Source organism: Schistocerca americana, chromosome 10 (assembly GCF_021461395.2).
Source record: "Schistocerca americana isolate TAMUIC-IGC-003095 chromosome 10, iqSchAmer2.1, whole genome shotgun sequence".
Classification (NCBI taxonomy): Eukaryota; Metazoa; Arthropoda; class Insecta; order Orthoptera; family Acrididae; genus Schistocerca; species Schistocerca americana.
In genome coordinates this window covers 15,937,524-15,952,540 of record NC_060128.1, presented here as the reverse complement: position 1 = coordinate 15,952,540, position 15,017 = coordinate 15,937,524, and positions in this window count along the sequence as shown.

Here is a 15,017-nt window from a genome sequence, read left to right as displayed (position 1 = left end):
ATTCCGATGCAATTTCTGTGTTTCATCGTCAATAAGAAAGTCAGACCTATACAGTGAACCTGAAGTGAAGCATCGAAATCTATAACTAGTGTCACAGGAATGGTTCAACACATAGTCAGTAAGAAGAGTCAGTCTTCTTTTACTTAAGTCGGCATTGTGGCTTTTGTATTTAATTCTGATGCAATTTCTGTGTTTCTTCGTCAATAAGAAAATCAAGGGAAACAGTTAGCCTGATGTGAAGCATCGGAATCTGTAACTAGTGTCACAGGAATGGTTCAAAACATAGACAGTAAGAAGAAACAGTCTTCTTGTACTTAAGTCGGCATTGTGCCTTTTTTATTTAATTCCGGTGCAATTTCTGTGTTTCATCCGCAATATGGTCAGAGGGATACAGTAACCCTGAAGTGAAGCATCAGTATCTACAACTAGTTTCACAGGAATGGTTCAAAACATGGACAGTAGGAAGAGTCATTCTTCTTGTACTTAAGTCGGCACTGTGCCTTTTGTGTTTAATTTCGAAGCAATTTCTGTGTTTCATTGTCAATAAGCAGGTCAGAGGGATACAGTAAACCTGAAGTGAAGCATCGGAATCCAAAATTAATGTCACAGGAATGGTCAAAGCATAGAGAGTAGGAAGAGTCAGTCTTCTTGTACTTAAGTCGGCATTGTGCCTTTTGTATTTAATTCCGATGCAATTTCTGTGTTTCATCGTCAATAAGAATGTCCAAGGTATACAGTAAACGTGAAGTGAAGCATCGGAATCTATAACTAGTGTCACAGGAATGGTTCAAATCATAGTCAGTAAGAAGAGTCAGTCTTCTTGTACTTAAGACGGCATTGTACCTTTTCTATTTAATTCCGATGCAAATTCTGTGTTTCATCGCCAATAACAAGGTCCAAGGGATACAGTGAACCTGGAGTGAAGCATCGGAATCTACAACTAGTGTCACAGGAATGGTTCAAAACATAGACAGTAAGAAGAGTCAGTCTTCTTGTACTTAAGTTGACATTGTGCCTTTTCTATTTAATTCCGATACAGTTTCTGTGTTTCATCGTGAATAAGAAGGTCAGAGGGATTCAATAAACCTGAAGTGAAGCATCGGAATCTATAACTAGTGTCACGGGAATGGTTCAAAACATAGACAGTAGGAAGGGTCAGTCTTCTTGTACTTAAGTCGGAATTGTGCCTTTTCTATTTAATTCCGATGCAATTTCTGTGTTTCATCGTCAATAAGAAGGTCCAAGTTATACAGTAAACCTTAAGCGAAGCATCGGAATCTATAACTATTGTCACAGGAATGGTTCAAAACATAGTCAGTAAGATGAGTCAGTCTTCTTGTACTTAAGTCGGCATTGTGCATTTTCTATTTAATTCCGATGCAATTTCTGTGTTTCATCGTCAATAAGAAGGTCAATGGGATAGAGTAAACCTGGAGTGACACATCCGTATATATAACTAGTGTAACAGGAATGGTTCTAAACATAGCCAGTAAGAAGAGTCAGTCTTCTTGTACTTAAGTCGTCATTGTGACTTTTCTATTTAATTCCGATGCAATTTCTGTGTTTCATCGTCAATAAGAATGTCCAAGGTCTTCAGTAAGCCTGAAGTAAAGCATCGGAATCTATAACTATTGTCACAGGAATGGTTCAAACTATAATCAGTATGAAGAGTCAGTCTTCTTGTACTTAAGTCGGAATTGTACCTTTTGAATTTAATTCCGATGCAATTTCTGTGTTTCATCGTCAATAAGAAAGTCCAAGGGATACACTAAACCTGGAGTGAAGCATCGGAATCTATAACTAGCGTCACAGGAATGGTTCAAAAGCATAGATAGTAAGAGGAGTTAGTCTTCTTGTACTTAAGTAGGCATTGTCCCTTTTCTATTTGATTCCAATGCAATTTCTGTGTTTCATCGTCAATACGAAGGTCAGAGGGATACAGTAAACCTGAAGTGAAGCATCGGAATCCATAACTAGTGTCACAGGAATGGTTCAAAACATAGTCAGTAAGAAGAGTCAGGCTTCTTGTACTTAAGTCGGCATTGTGCCTTTTGTATTTCATTCCGATGCGATTTCTGTGTTTCAGCGTCAATAAGAAGGGCCAAGGGATACAGTAAACCTGGAGTGTATTATCGGAATGTATAACTAGTGTCACAGGAATGGTTCAAAACATAGACAGTAGGAAGAGTCAGTCTTCGTGTACTTAAGTCGGCATTTTGCCTTCTGTATTTAATTCCGACGCAATTTCTGTGTTTCATCGTCAATAAGAAGGTCCAAGGGATACAGTAAACCTGAAGTGAAGCATCGGAATCAATAACTTGCGACACAGAAATGGTTCAAATCATAGTCAGTAAGAAGTGTCAGACTTCTTGTACTTAAGTCGGCGTTGAGCCTTTTCTATTTAGTGCCGATGCAATTTCTGTGTTTCATCGTCAGTAAGAAGGTCCAAGGGATACAGTAAACCTGGAGTGGAGCATCGGAATTTATAACTAGTGTCAATGGAATGGTTCAAAACATAGATAGTAAGAAGAGTCAGTCTTCTTGTACTTAAGTCGGCATTGTGAATTTTGTATTTGATTCCGATGCAATTTCTGAGTCTCATGGTCAATAAGAAGGTCAGGGGGATACAGTAAACCTGAAGTGAAGCATCGGAATCAATAACTAGTGTCACAGGAATGGTTCAAAACATAGTCAGTAAAAGAGTCAGTCTTCTTGTCCTTAAGTCGGCATTGTGCATTTGAATTTAATTCCGATGCAATTTCTTTGTTTCATCGTCAATAAGAAGGTCCAAGAGATACAGTAAACCTGGGGTGAAGCATCGGAATTTATAACTAGTGTCACAGGTATGGTTCAAAACATAGTCAGTAAGAAGAGTCAGTCTTCTTGTACTTAAGTCGGTATTGTGCCATTTGTATTTAATTCCAATGCAATTTCTGTGTTTCATCGTCAATAAGAAGGTCCAAGGGAAACGGTAAACCTGAAGTGAAGCATCGTAAACTATATATAATGTCACAGGAATTGTTCGAAACATATACAGTAAGAAGAGTCAGTCTTCTTGTACTTAAGTCGGCAATGTGGCTTTTGTATTTCATTCCGATGCAATTTCTGTGTTTCATCGTCAATAAGAAGGTCCAAGGGATACAGTAAACCTGGAGTGAAGCATCGGAATCTATAACTAGTGTGACAGTAATGGTTAAAAACATACACAGTAAGAAGTGTCAGTCTTCTTGTACTTAAGTCGGCATTGTGCCTTTTGTATTTAATTCCGATGCAATTTCTGTGTTTCATCGTCAATAATAAGGTCCAAGGAATACAGTAAACCCGAAGTGAAGCATCGGAATCTGTAACTAGTGTCACTGGAATGGTTCAAACTATAATCAGTAAGAAGAGTCAGTCTTGTTGTACTTAAGTCGGCATTGTGCGTTTTCTATTTAATTCAGATGCAATTTCTGTGTTTCATTGTCAATAAGAATGTCAGGGGGATACAGTAAACCTGAAGTGAAGCATCGGAATCCAAAACTAGTGTCACAGGAATGGTTCAAAACATAGACAGTAGGAAGAGTCTGTCTTCTTGTACTTAAGTCGGAATTGTGGCTTTTCTATTTAATTCCGATGCAATTTCTGTGTTTCATCGTCAATAAGAAGGTCCAAGTTATACAGTAAACCTTAATGAAGCATCGGAATCTATAACTATTGTCACAGGAATGGTTCAAAACATAGTCAGTAAGATGAGTCAGTCTTCTTGTACTTAAGTCGGCATTGTGCCTTTTCTATTTAATTCTGATGAAATTTCTGTGTTTCATCGTCAATAAGAAGGTCCAAGGGATACAGTAAACCTGGAGTGACACATCGGAATATATAACTAGTGTCACAGGAATGGTTCTAATTATAGACAGTAAGAAGATTCAGTCTTCTTGTACTTAAGTCGACATTGTGACTTTTCTATTTAATTCCGATGCAATTTCTGTGTTTCATCGTCAATAAGAATGTCCAAGGTTTTCAGTAAACCTGAAGTAAAGCATCGGAATCTATAACTATTGTCACAGGAATGGTTCAAACTATAATCAGTATGAAGAGTCAGTCTTCTTGTACTTAAGGTGACATTGTGACTTTTCTATTTAATTCCGATGCAGTTTCTGTGTTTCATCGTGAATAAGAAGGTAAGAGAGATTCAATAAACCAGAAGTGAAGCATAGGAATCTATAACTAGTGTCACGGGAATGGTTCACAACAAAGTCAGTAAGAAGAGTCAGTCTTCTTGTCCTTAAGTCGGCATTGTGCCTTTTGTATTTAATTCCGATGCAATTTCTGTGTTTCATCGTCAATATGGAGGTCCAAGGGATACAGTAAACCTTAAGTGAAGCATCGGAATCTATATCTAGTGTCACAGGTATGGTTCAAAACATAGTCAGTAAGAAGAGTCAGTCTTCTTGTACTCAAGTCGGCGTTGTGCATTTTCTATTTCATTCCGATGCAAGTTCTGTGTTTCATCGTCAATAAGAAAGTCCAAGGGATACAGTAAACCTGGAGTGAACCATCGGGATCTATAACTAGTGTCAATCGAATTGTTAAAAACATAGACAGTAAGATGAGTCAGTCTTCTTGTACTTAAGTCGGCATTGTGGCTTTTGTATTTAATTCCGATGAAATTTCTGTGTATCATAGTCAATAAGAAGGTCAGAGGGATACAGTAAACCTGAAGTGAAGCATCGGAATCTATAACTAGTGTCACAGGAATGGTTCAAAACATAGTCAGTAAGAAGAGTCAGTCTTCTTGTCCTTAACTCGGCATTGTGCCTTTTGTATTTAATTCCGGTGCAATTTCTGTGTTTCATCGGCAATAAGGTCAGAGGGATACAGTAAACCAGAAGTGAAGCATCAGTATCTATAACTAGTGTCACAGGAATGGTTCAAAACATAGACAGTAGGAAGAGCCATTCTTCTTGTACTTAAGTCGGCATTGTGCCTTTTGTATTTAATTCCGATGCAATTTCTGTGTTTCATTGTCAATAAGAAAGTCAGAGGGATACAGTAAACCTGAAGTGAAGCATCGGAATCCAAAACTAGTGTCACTGGAATGGTCAAAGAATCGACAGTAAGAAGAGTCAGTCTTCTTGTACTTAAGTCGGCATTGTGCCTTTTGTAATTAATTCCGATGCAATTTCTGTGTTTCATCGTAAATAAGAATGTCCAAGGTATACAGTAAACGTGAAGTGAAGCATCAGAATCTATAATTAGTGTCACAGGAATGGTTCATAGCATAGTCAGTAAGAAGAGTCAGTCTTCTTGTACTTAAGTCGGCGTTGTGCCTTTTCTATTTAATTCCGATGCAATTTCTGTGTTTCATCGTCAATAAGAAGGTCCAAGGGATACAGTAAACCCGGAGTGAACCATCGGGATCTATAACTAGTGTCAATGGAATTGTTAAAAACATAGACAGTAAGCTGAGTCAGTCTTCTTGTACTTAAGTCGGCATTGTGGCTTTTGTATTTAATTCCGATGCAATTTCTGTGTATCATAGTCAATAAGAAGGTCAGAGGGATACAGTAAACCTGAAGTGAAGCATCGGAATCTATAACTAGTGTCACAGGAATGGTTCAAAACATAGTCAGTAAGAAGAGTCAGTCTTCTTGTCCTTAACTCGGCATTGTGCCTTTTGTATTTAATTCCGGTGCAATTTCTGTGTTTCATCTTCAATAAGGTCAGAGGGATACAGTAAACCAGAAGTGAAGCATCAGTATCTATAACTAGTGTCACAGGAATGGTTCAAAACATAGACAGTAGGAAGAGCCATTCTTCTTGTACTTAAGTCGGCATTGTGCCTTTTGTATTTAATTCCGACGCAATTTCTGTGTTTCATTGTCAATAAGAAAGTCAGAGGGATACAGTAAACCTGAAGTGAAGCATCGGAATCCAAAACTAGTGCCACTGGAATGGTTCAAAGCATAGACAGTAGGAAGAGTCAGTCTTCTTGTACTTAAGTCGGCATTGTGCCTTTTGTAATTAATTCCGATGCAATTTCTGTGTTTCATCGTCAATAAGAATGTCCAAGGTGTACAGTAAACGTGAAGTGAAGCATCGGAATCTATAACTAGTGTCACAGGAATGGTTCAAAACATAGTCAGTAAGAAGAGTCGGTCTTCTTGTACTTAAGTAGGCATTGTGTCTTTCGTATTTAATTCCGATGCAATTTCTGTGTTTCATCGTCAATAAGAAAGTCAGAGGGATACAGTAAACCTGAAGTGAAGCATCGAAATCTATAACTAGTGTCACAGGAATGGTTCAAAACATAGTCAGTAAGAAGAGTCAGTCTTCTTTTACTTATCTCGGCATTGTGGCCATTGTAATTAATTCTGATGCAATTTCTGTGTTTCATCGTCAATAAGGAAGTCAAGGGAAACAGTTAGCCTGATGTGAAGCATCGGAATCTATAACTAGTGTCACAGGAATGGTTCAACACATAGACAGTAAGAAGAAACAGTCTTCTTGTACTGAAGTCGGCATTGTGGCTTTTGTATTTAATTACGATGCAATTTCTGTGTATCATAGTCAATAAGAAGGTCAGTGGGATACAGTAAACCTGAAGTGAAGCATCGGAATCTATAACTAGTGTCACAGGAATGGTTCAAAACATAGTCAGTAAGAAGAGTCAGTCTTCTTGTCCTTAAGTCGGCATTGTGCGTTTTGTATTTAATTCCGGTGCAATTTCTGTGTTTCATCCGCAATAAGGTCAGAGGGATACAGTAACCCTAAAGTGAAGCATCAGTATCTACAACCAGTTTCACAGGAATGGTTCAAAACATGGACAGTAGGAAGAGTCATTCTTCTTGTACTAAAGTCGGCATTGTGCCTTTTGTGTTTAATTCCGAAGCAATTTCTGTGTTTCATTGTCAATAAGCAGGTCAGAGGGATACAGTAAACCTGAAGTGAAGCATCGGAATCCAAAATTAGTGTCACAGGAATGGTTCAAAACATAGACGGTAGGAAGAGTCAGTCTTCTTGTACTTAAGTCGGCATTGTGCCTTTTGTATTTAATTCCTATGCAATTTCTGTGTTCCATCGTCAATAAGAATGTCCAAGGTATACAGGAAACGTGAAGTGAAGCATCGGAATCTATAACTAGTGTCACAGGAATGGTTCAAATCATTGTCAGTAAGAAGAGTAAGTCTTCTTGTACTTAAGACGGCATTGTGCCTTTTCTATTTAATTCCGATGCAAATTCTGTGTTTCATCGCCAATAAGAAGGTCCAAGGGATACAGTAAACCTGGAGTGAAGCATCGGAATCTACAACTAGTGTCACAGGAATGGTTCAAATCATAGACAGTAAGAAGAGTCAGTCTTCTTGTACTTAAGTTGACATTGTGCCCTTTCTATTTAATTCCGATGCAGTTTCTGTGTTTCATCGTGAATAAGAAGGTCAGAGGGATTCAATAAACCTGAAGTGAAGCATCGGAATCTATAACTAGTGTCACGGGAATGGTTCACAACAAAGTCAGTAAGAAGAGTCAGTCTTCTTGTCCTTAAGTCGGCATTGTGCCTTTTGTATTTAATTCCGATGCAATTTCTGTGTTTCATCGTCAATATGAAGGTCCAAGGGATACAGTAAACCATAAGTGAAGCATCGGAATCTATATCTAGTGTCACAGGTATGGTTCAAAACATAGTCAGTAAGAAGAGTCAGTCTTCTTGTACTCAAGTCGGCGTTGTGCATTTTCTATTTCTTTCCGATGCAAGTTCTGTGTTTCATCGTCAATAAGAAAGTCCAAGGGATACAGTAAACCTGGAGTGAACCATCGGGATCTATAACTAGTGTCAATGGAATTGTTAAAAACATAGACAGTAAGATGAGTCAGTCTTCTTGTACTTAAGTCGGCATTGTGGCTTTTGTATTTAATTCCGATGCAATTTCTGTGTATCATAGTCAATAAGAAGGTCAGAGGGATACAGTAAACCTGAAGTGAAGCATCGGAATCTATAACTAGTGTCACAGGAATGGTTCAAAACATAGTCAGTAAGAAGAGTCAGTCTTCTTGTCCTTAACTCGGCATTGTGCCTTTTGTATTTAATTCCGGTACAATCTCTGTGTTTCATCGGCAATAAGGTCAGAGGGATACAGTAAACCTGAAGTGAAGCATCGGAATCCAAAACTAGTGTCACTGGAATGGTTCAAAGCATAGACAGTAGGAAGAGTCAGTCTTCTTGTACTTAAGTCGGCACTGTGCCTTTTGTAATTAATTCCGATGCAATTTCTGTGTTTCATCGTCAATAAGAATGTCCAAGGTATACAGTAAACGTGAAGTGAAGCATCAGAATCTATAATTAGTGTCACAGGAATGGTTCATAGCATAGTCAGTAAGAAGAGTCAGTCTTCTTGTACTTAAGTCGGCGTTGTGCCTTTTCTATTTAATGCCGATGTAATTTCTGTGTTTCATCGTCAATAAGAAGGTCCAAGGGATACTGTAAACCGGGAGTGAAGCATCGGAATCTATAACTAGTGTCAATGGAATGGTTCATGACATAGACAGTAAGAAGAGTCAGTCTTCTTGTACTTAAGTCGGCATTGTGCACTTTGTATTTGATTCCGATGCAATTTCTGAGTTTTATGGTCAATAAGAAGGTCAGAGGGATACAGTAAACCTGAAGTGAAGCATCGGAATCAATAACTAGAGTCACGGGAATGGTTCAAAACATAGTCAGTAAAAGAGTCAGTCTTCTTGTCCTTAAGTCGGCATTGTTCATTTGAATTTAATTCCGATGCAATTTCTGTGTTTCATCGTCAATACGAATGTCCAAGGGATACAGTAAACCTGAAGTGAAGCATCTGAATCTATAATTAGTGTACAGGAATGGTTCAATTATTGTCATTAAGAAGAGTCGATCTTCATGTACTTAAGTCGGCATTGTGCGTATTGTATTTAATTCCGATGCAATTTCTGTGTTTCATCGTCAATAAGAAGGTACAAGGGATACAGTAAACCTGAAGTGAAGCATCGGAATCTTCAACTAGTGTCACAGGAATGGTTCAAAGCATAGACAGTAAGAAGAGTCAATCTTCTTGTACTTAAGTCGGCATTGTGCCTTTTCTATTCAATTCCGATGCAATTTCTGTGTTTCATCGTCAACAAGAAGGTCAGAGGGCTGCAGTAAACCTGAAGTGAAGCATCGGAATCTATAACTAGTGTCACAGGAATGGTTCAAAACACAGTCAGTAAGAAGAGTCGGTCTTCTTGTACTTAAGTCGGCATTGTGTCTTTCGTATTTAATTCCGATGCAATTTCTGTGTTTCATCGTCAATAAGAAAGTCAGAGGGATACAGTAAACCTGAAGTGAAGCATCGAAATCTATAACTAGTGTCACAGGAATGGTTCAAAACATAGTCAGTAAGAAGAGTCAGTCTTCTTTTACTTAACTCGGCATTGTGGCTTTTGTATTTAATTCTGATGCAATTTCTGTGTTTCATCGTCAATAAGAAAGTCAAGGGAAACAGTTAGCCTGATGTGAAGCATCGGAATCTATAACTAGTGTCACAGGAATGGTTCAAAACATAGACAGTAAGAAGAAACAGTCTTCTTGTTCTTAAGTCGGCATTGTGGCTTTTGTACTTAATTCAGATGCAATTTCTGTGTATCATAGTCAATAAGAAGGTCTGTGGGATACAGTAAACCTGAAGTGAAGCATCGGAATCTATAACTAGTCTCACAGGAATGGTTCAAAACATAGTCAGTAAGAAGAGTCAGTCTTCTTGTCCTTAAGTCGGGATTGTGCCTTTTGTATTTAATTCCGGTGCAATATCTGTGTTTCATCCGCAATAAGGTCAGAGGGATACAGTAACCCTAAAGTGAAGCATCAGTATCTACAACTAGTTTCACAGGAATGGTTCAAAACATGGACAGTAGGAAGAGTCATTCTTCTTGTACTTAAGTCGGCATTGTGCCTTTTGTGTTTAATTCCGAAGCAATTTCTGTGTTTCATTGTCAATAAGCAGGTCAGAGGGATACAGTAAACCTGAAGTGAAGCATCGGAATCCAAAATTAGTGTCACAGGAATGGTTCAAAGCATAGACAGTAGGAAGAGTCAGTCTTCTTGTACTTAAGTCGGCATTGTGCCTTTTGTAATTAATTCCGATGCAATTTCTGTGTTTCATCGTCAATAAGAATGTCCAAGGTATACAGTAAACGTGAAGTGTAGCATCAGAATCTATAATTAGTGTCACAGGAATGGTTCATAGCATAGTCAGTAAGAAGAGTCAGTCTTCTTGTACTTAAGTCGGCGTTGTGCCTTTTCTATTTAATACCGATGCAATTTCTGTGTTTCATCGTCGATAAGAAGGTCCAAGGGATACAGTAAACCGTGAGTGAACCATCGGAATCTATAACTAGTGTCAATGGAATGGTTCAAAACATAGACAGTAAGAAGAGTCAGTCTTCTTGTACTTAAGTCGGCATTGTGCACTTTGTATTTGATTCCGATGCAATTTCTGAATTTCATGGTCAATAAGAAGGTCAGAGGGATACAGTAAAGCTGAAGTGAAGCATCGGAATCTTCAACTAGTGTCACAGGAATGGTTCAAATTATAGACAGTAAGAAGAGTCAGTTTTCTTGTACTTAAGTTGACATTGTGCCTTTTCTATTTAATTCCGATGCAGTTTCTGTGTTTCATCGTGAATAAGAAGGTCAGAGGGTTTCAATAAGCCTGAAGTGAAGCATCGGAATCTATAACTAGTGTCACGGGAATGGTTCACAACAAAGTCAGTAAGAAGAGTCAGTCTTCTTTTACTTAACTCGGCATTGTGGCTTTTGTATTTAATTCTGATGCAATTTCTGTGTTTCATCGTCAATAAGAAAGTCAAGGGAAACAGTTAGCCTGATGTGAAGCATCGGAATCTATAACTAGTGTCACAGGAATGGTTCAAAACATAGACAGTTAGAAGAGTCAGTCTTCTTGTCCTTATGTCGGCATTGTGCCTTTTGTATTTAATTCCGATGCAATTCCTGTGTTTCATCGTCAATAAGAAGGTCCAGGGGATACAGTAAACCTGGAGTGAAGCATCGGATTCTATAACTAAAGTCACAGGAATGGTTCAAAACATAGATATTAAGAAGAGTCAGTCTTCTCGTACTTAAGTCGGCATTGTGCCTTTTCTATTTATTTCCGAAGCAATTTCTGTGTTTCATCCTCAATATGAAGGTCCAAGGGATACAGTAAACCTGAAGCGAAGCATCGCAATCTATAACTAGTGTCACAGGACTGGTTCAAAACATAGTCACTAAGAAGAGTCAGCGTTCTTGTACATCAGTCGGCATTGTGCCTTTTCTATTTAATTCCGATGCAATTTCTGTGTTCCTTCGTCAATAAGAAGGTCCAAATTATACAGTAAACCTGGAGTGAAGCATCGGAATCTATAACTAGTGTCAATGGAATGTGTAAAAAAATAGACAGTAAGAAGAGTCAGTCCTTTTGTACTTAAGTCGGCATTGTGCCTTTTGTATTTAATTCCGATGGAATTTCTGAGTTTCATCGTCAATACGAAGGTCAGAGGAATACAGTAAACCTGAAGTGAAGCATCGGAATCTATAACTAGTGTCACAGGAATGGTTCAAAACATAGACAGTAAGAAGAGTCAGTCTTCTTGTCCTTAAGTCGGCATTGTGCCTGTTGTATTTACTTCCGATGCAATTTCTGTGTTTCATCGTCAATGAGAAGGTCCAAGGGATATAGTAAACCTGGTGTGAAGCAGCGGAATCTATAACTAGTGTCACAGGAATGGTTCAAAACATAGACAGTAAGAAGAGTCAGTCTTCTTGTACCTAAGTCGACATTGTTCCTTTTCTATTTAATTCCGGTGCAATTTCTGTGTTTCATCGTCAATAAGAAGGTCATAGGGATACAATAAACCTGAAGTGAAGCATCGGAATCTATAACTAGTGTCACAGGAATGGTTCACAACAAAGTCAGTAAGAAGAGTCAGTCTTCTTGTCCTTAAGTCGGCATTTTGCCTTTTGTATTTAATTCCGAGGCAATTTCTGTGTTTCATCGTCAATAAGAAGGGCGAAGGGATACAGTTAACCTGGAGTGAAGCATCGGAATCTATAACTATTGTCACAGGAATGGTTCAAAACATAGACAGTAAGAAGAGTCAGACCTTTTTGTACTTAAATCGGCATTGTGCCTTTTCTATTTAATTCCGATGCAATTTCTGTGTTTCATCGTCAATAAGAAGGTCCAAGGGATACAGTAAACCTGGAGTGAAGCATCGGAATCTATAACTAGTGTCACTGTAATGCTTCAAATCATAGTCAGTAAGAAGAGTCAGTCTTCTTGTACATCAGTCGGCTATGTGCCTTTTCTATTTAACTCCGATACAATTTCTGTGTTTCATCGTCAATGAGAAGGTCCAAGGGATACAGTAAACCTGGAGTGAAGCATCGGAATCTATAACTAGTGTCAAAGGAATGGTTCAAAACATAGACAGTTAGAAGAGTCAGTCGTCGTGTATTAAAGTTGGCATTTTGCCTTTTGTATTTATATCCTATGCAATTTCTGTGTTTCATCGTCAATAAATAGGTCCAAGGGATACAGTAAACCTGAAATGCAGCATCGGAATCTATAACTAGTGTCACAGGAATGGTTCAAAAGATAGTCAGTAAGATGAGTCAGTCTTCTTGTACTTAAGTCGGCAATGTGCCTTTCTATTTAATTCCGATGCAATTTCTGTGTTTCATCGTCAATAACAAGGTCCAAGGGATACAGTAAACCTGGAGTGAAGCATCGGAATCTATAACTAGTGTCAAGGGAATGGTTCAACACATAGACAGTAAGAAGAGTCAGTCTTGTTGTACATAAGTCGGCATTATGCCTTTTGTATTCAATTCCGATACAATTTCTGTGTTTCATCGTCAATAAGAAGGTCCAAGGGATACAGTAAACCTGAAGTGAAGCATCGGAATCTATTGCTAGTGTCACAGGAGTGGTTCAAATCATAGTCAGTAAGAAGAGTCAGTCTTCTTGTATTTCAGTCGGCATAGTGCCTTTTGTATTTAATTCATATGCAATTTCTTTGTTTCATCTACAATAAGGTCAGAGGGATACAGTAAACCTGAAGTGAAACATCGGAATCTGTAACTAGTGTCACAGGAATGGTTCAAAACATAGTCAGTTGTAAGAGTCAGTATTCTTGTCCTTAAGTCGGCATTATGCCTTTTGTATTTCATTGCGATGCAATTTCTGTGTTTCATCGTCAATAAGAAGGTCAGAGGGATACAGTAAACCTTGAGTGAAGCATCGGAATCTATAACTAGTGTCACAGGAATGCTTCAAATCATAGTCAGTAAGAAGAGTCAGTATTCTTGTCCTTAAGTCGGCATTATGCCTTTTGTATTTCATTGCGATGCAATTACTGTGTTTCATCGTCGATAATAAGGTCCAAGGGATACAGTAAACCTGAAGTGAAACATCGGAATCTATAACTAGTGTCACAGGATTGGTTCATAACATAGTCAGTAAGAAGAGTCAGTCTTCTTGTACTTCAGTCGGCATTATGCCTTTTCTATTTCATTCCGATGCAATTTCTGTGTTTCATCGTCAATAAGATGGTCCAAGGGATACAGTAAACCTGGAGTGAAGCATCGGAATCTATAACTAGTGTCAATGGAATGGTTCAAACATAGACTTTAAGAAGAGTCAGTCTTCTCATACTTAAGTCGGCATTGTACCTTTTGTATTTAATTCCAATGGAATTTCTGAGTTTCATCGTCAATAAGAAGGTCAGAGGGATACAGAAGACCTGAAGTGAAGCATCGGAATCTATAACTAGTGTCACAGGAATGGTTCAAAACATAGTCAGTAAGAAGAGTCAGTCCTCTTGTCCTTAAGTCGGCATTGTGCCTTTTGTATTTAATTCCGATGCAATTTCTGTGTTTCATCGTCAATAAGAAGGTCCAAGGGATATAGTAAACCTGTAGTGAAGCATCGGTAACTATAACTAGTGTCACAGGAATGGTTCAAAACATAGACAGTAAGAAGAGTCAGTCTTCTTGTACTTAAGTCGGCATTGTGCATTTTGTACTTAACTCCAATGCAATTTCTGTGTTTCATCGTCAATAAGAGGGGCCAAGGGATACAGTAAACCAGGAGTGTAGCATCGGAATCTATAACTAGTGTCACAGGAATGGTTCAAAACATAGACAGTAAGAAGAGTCAGTCTTCGTGTAGTAATGTTGGCATTATGCCTTTTGTATTTAATTCCGATGGAATTTCTGAGGTTCATCGTCAATAAGAAGGTCAGAGGGATACAGTAAACTTGTCGAGAAGCATCGGTATCCATAACTAGTGTCACAGGAATGGTTCAAAACATAGTCAGTTGTAAGAGTCAGTATTCTTGTCCTTAAGTCGGCATTATGCCTTTTGTATTTCATTGCGATGCAATTTCTGTGTTTCATCGTCAATAAGAAGGTCAGAGGGATACAGTAAACCTGAAGTGAAGCATCGGAATCTATAACAAGTGTCACAGGAATGCTTCAAATCATAGTCAGTAAGAAGAGTCAGTATTCTTGTCCTTAAGTCGGCATTATGCCTTTTGTATTTCTTTGCGATGCAATTTCTGTGATTCATCGTCAATAAGAAGGTCAGAGGGATACAGTAAACCTGAAGTGAAGCATCGGAATCTATAACTAGTGTCACAGGAATGTTTCAAATCATAGTCAGTAAGAAGAGTCAGTCTTCTTGTACTTCAGTCGGCATTGTGCCTTTTCTATTTCATTCCGATGCAATTTCTGTGTTTCATCGTCAATAAGATGGTCCAAGGGATACAGTAAACCTGGAGTGAAGCATCTGAATCTATTACTAGTGTCAATGGAATGGTTGAAACATAGACTGTAAGAAGAGTCAGTCTCCTCATACTTAAGTCGGCATTGTACCTTTTGTATTTAATTCCGATGGAATTTCTGAGTTTCATCGGCCATAAGAAGGTCAGAGGGATACAGAAAACCTGAAGTGAAGCATCGGAATCTATAAATA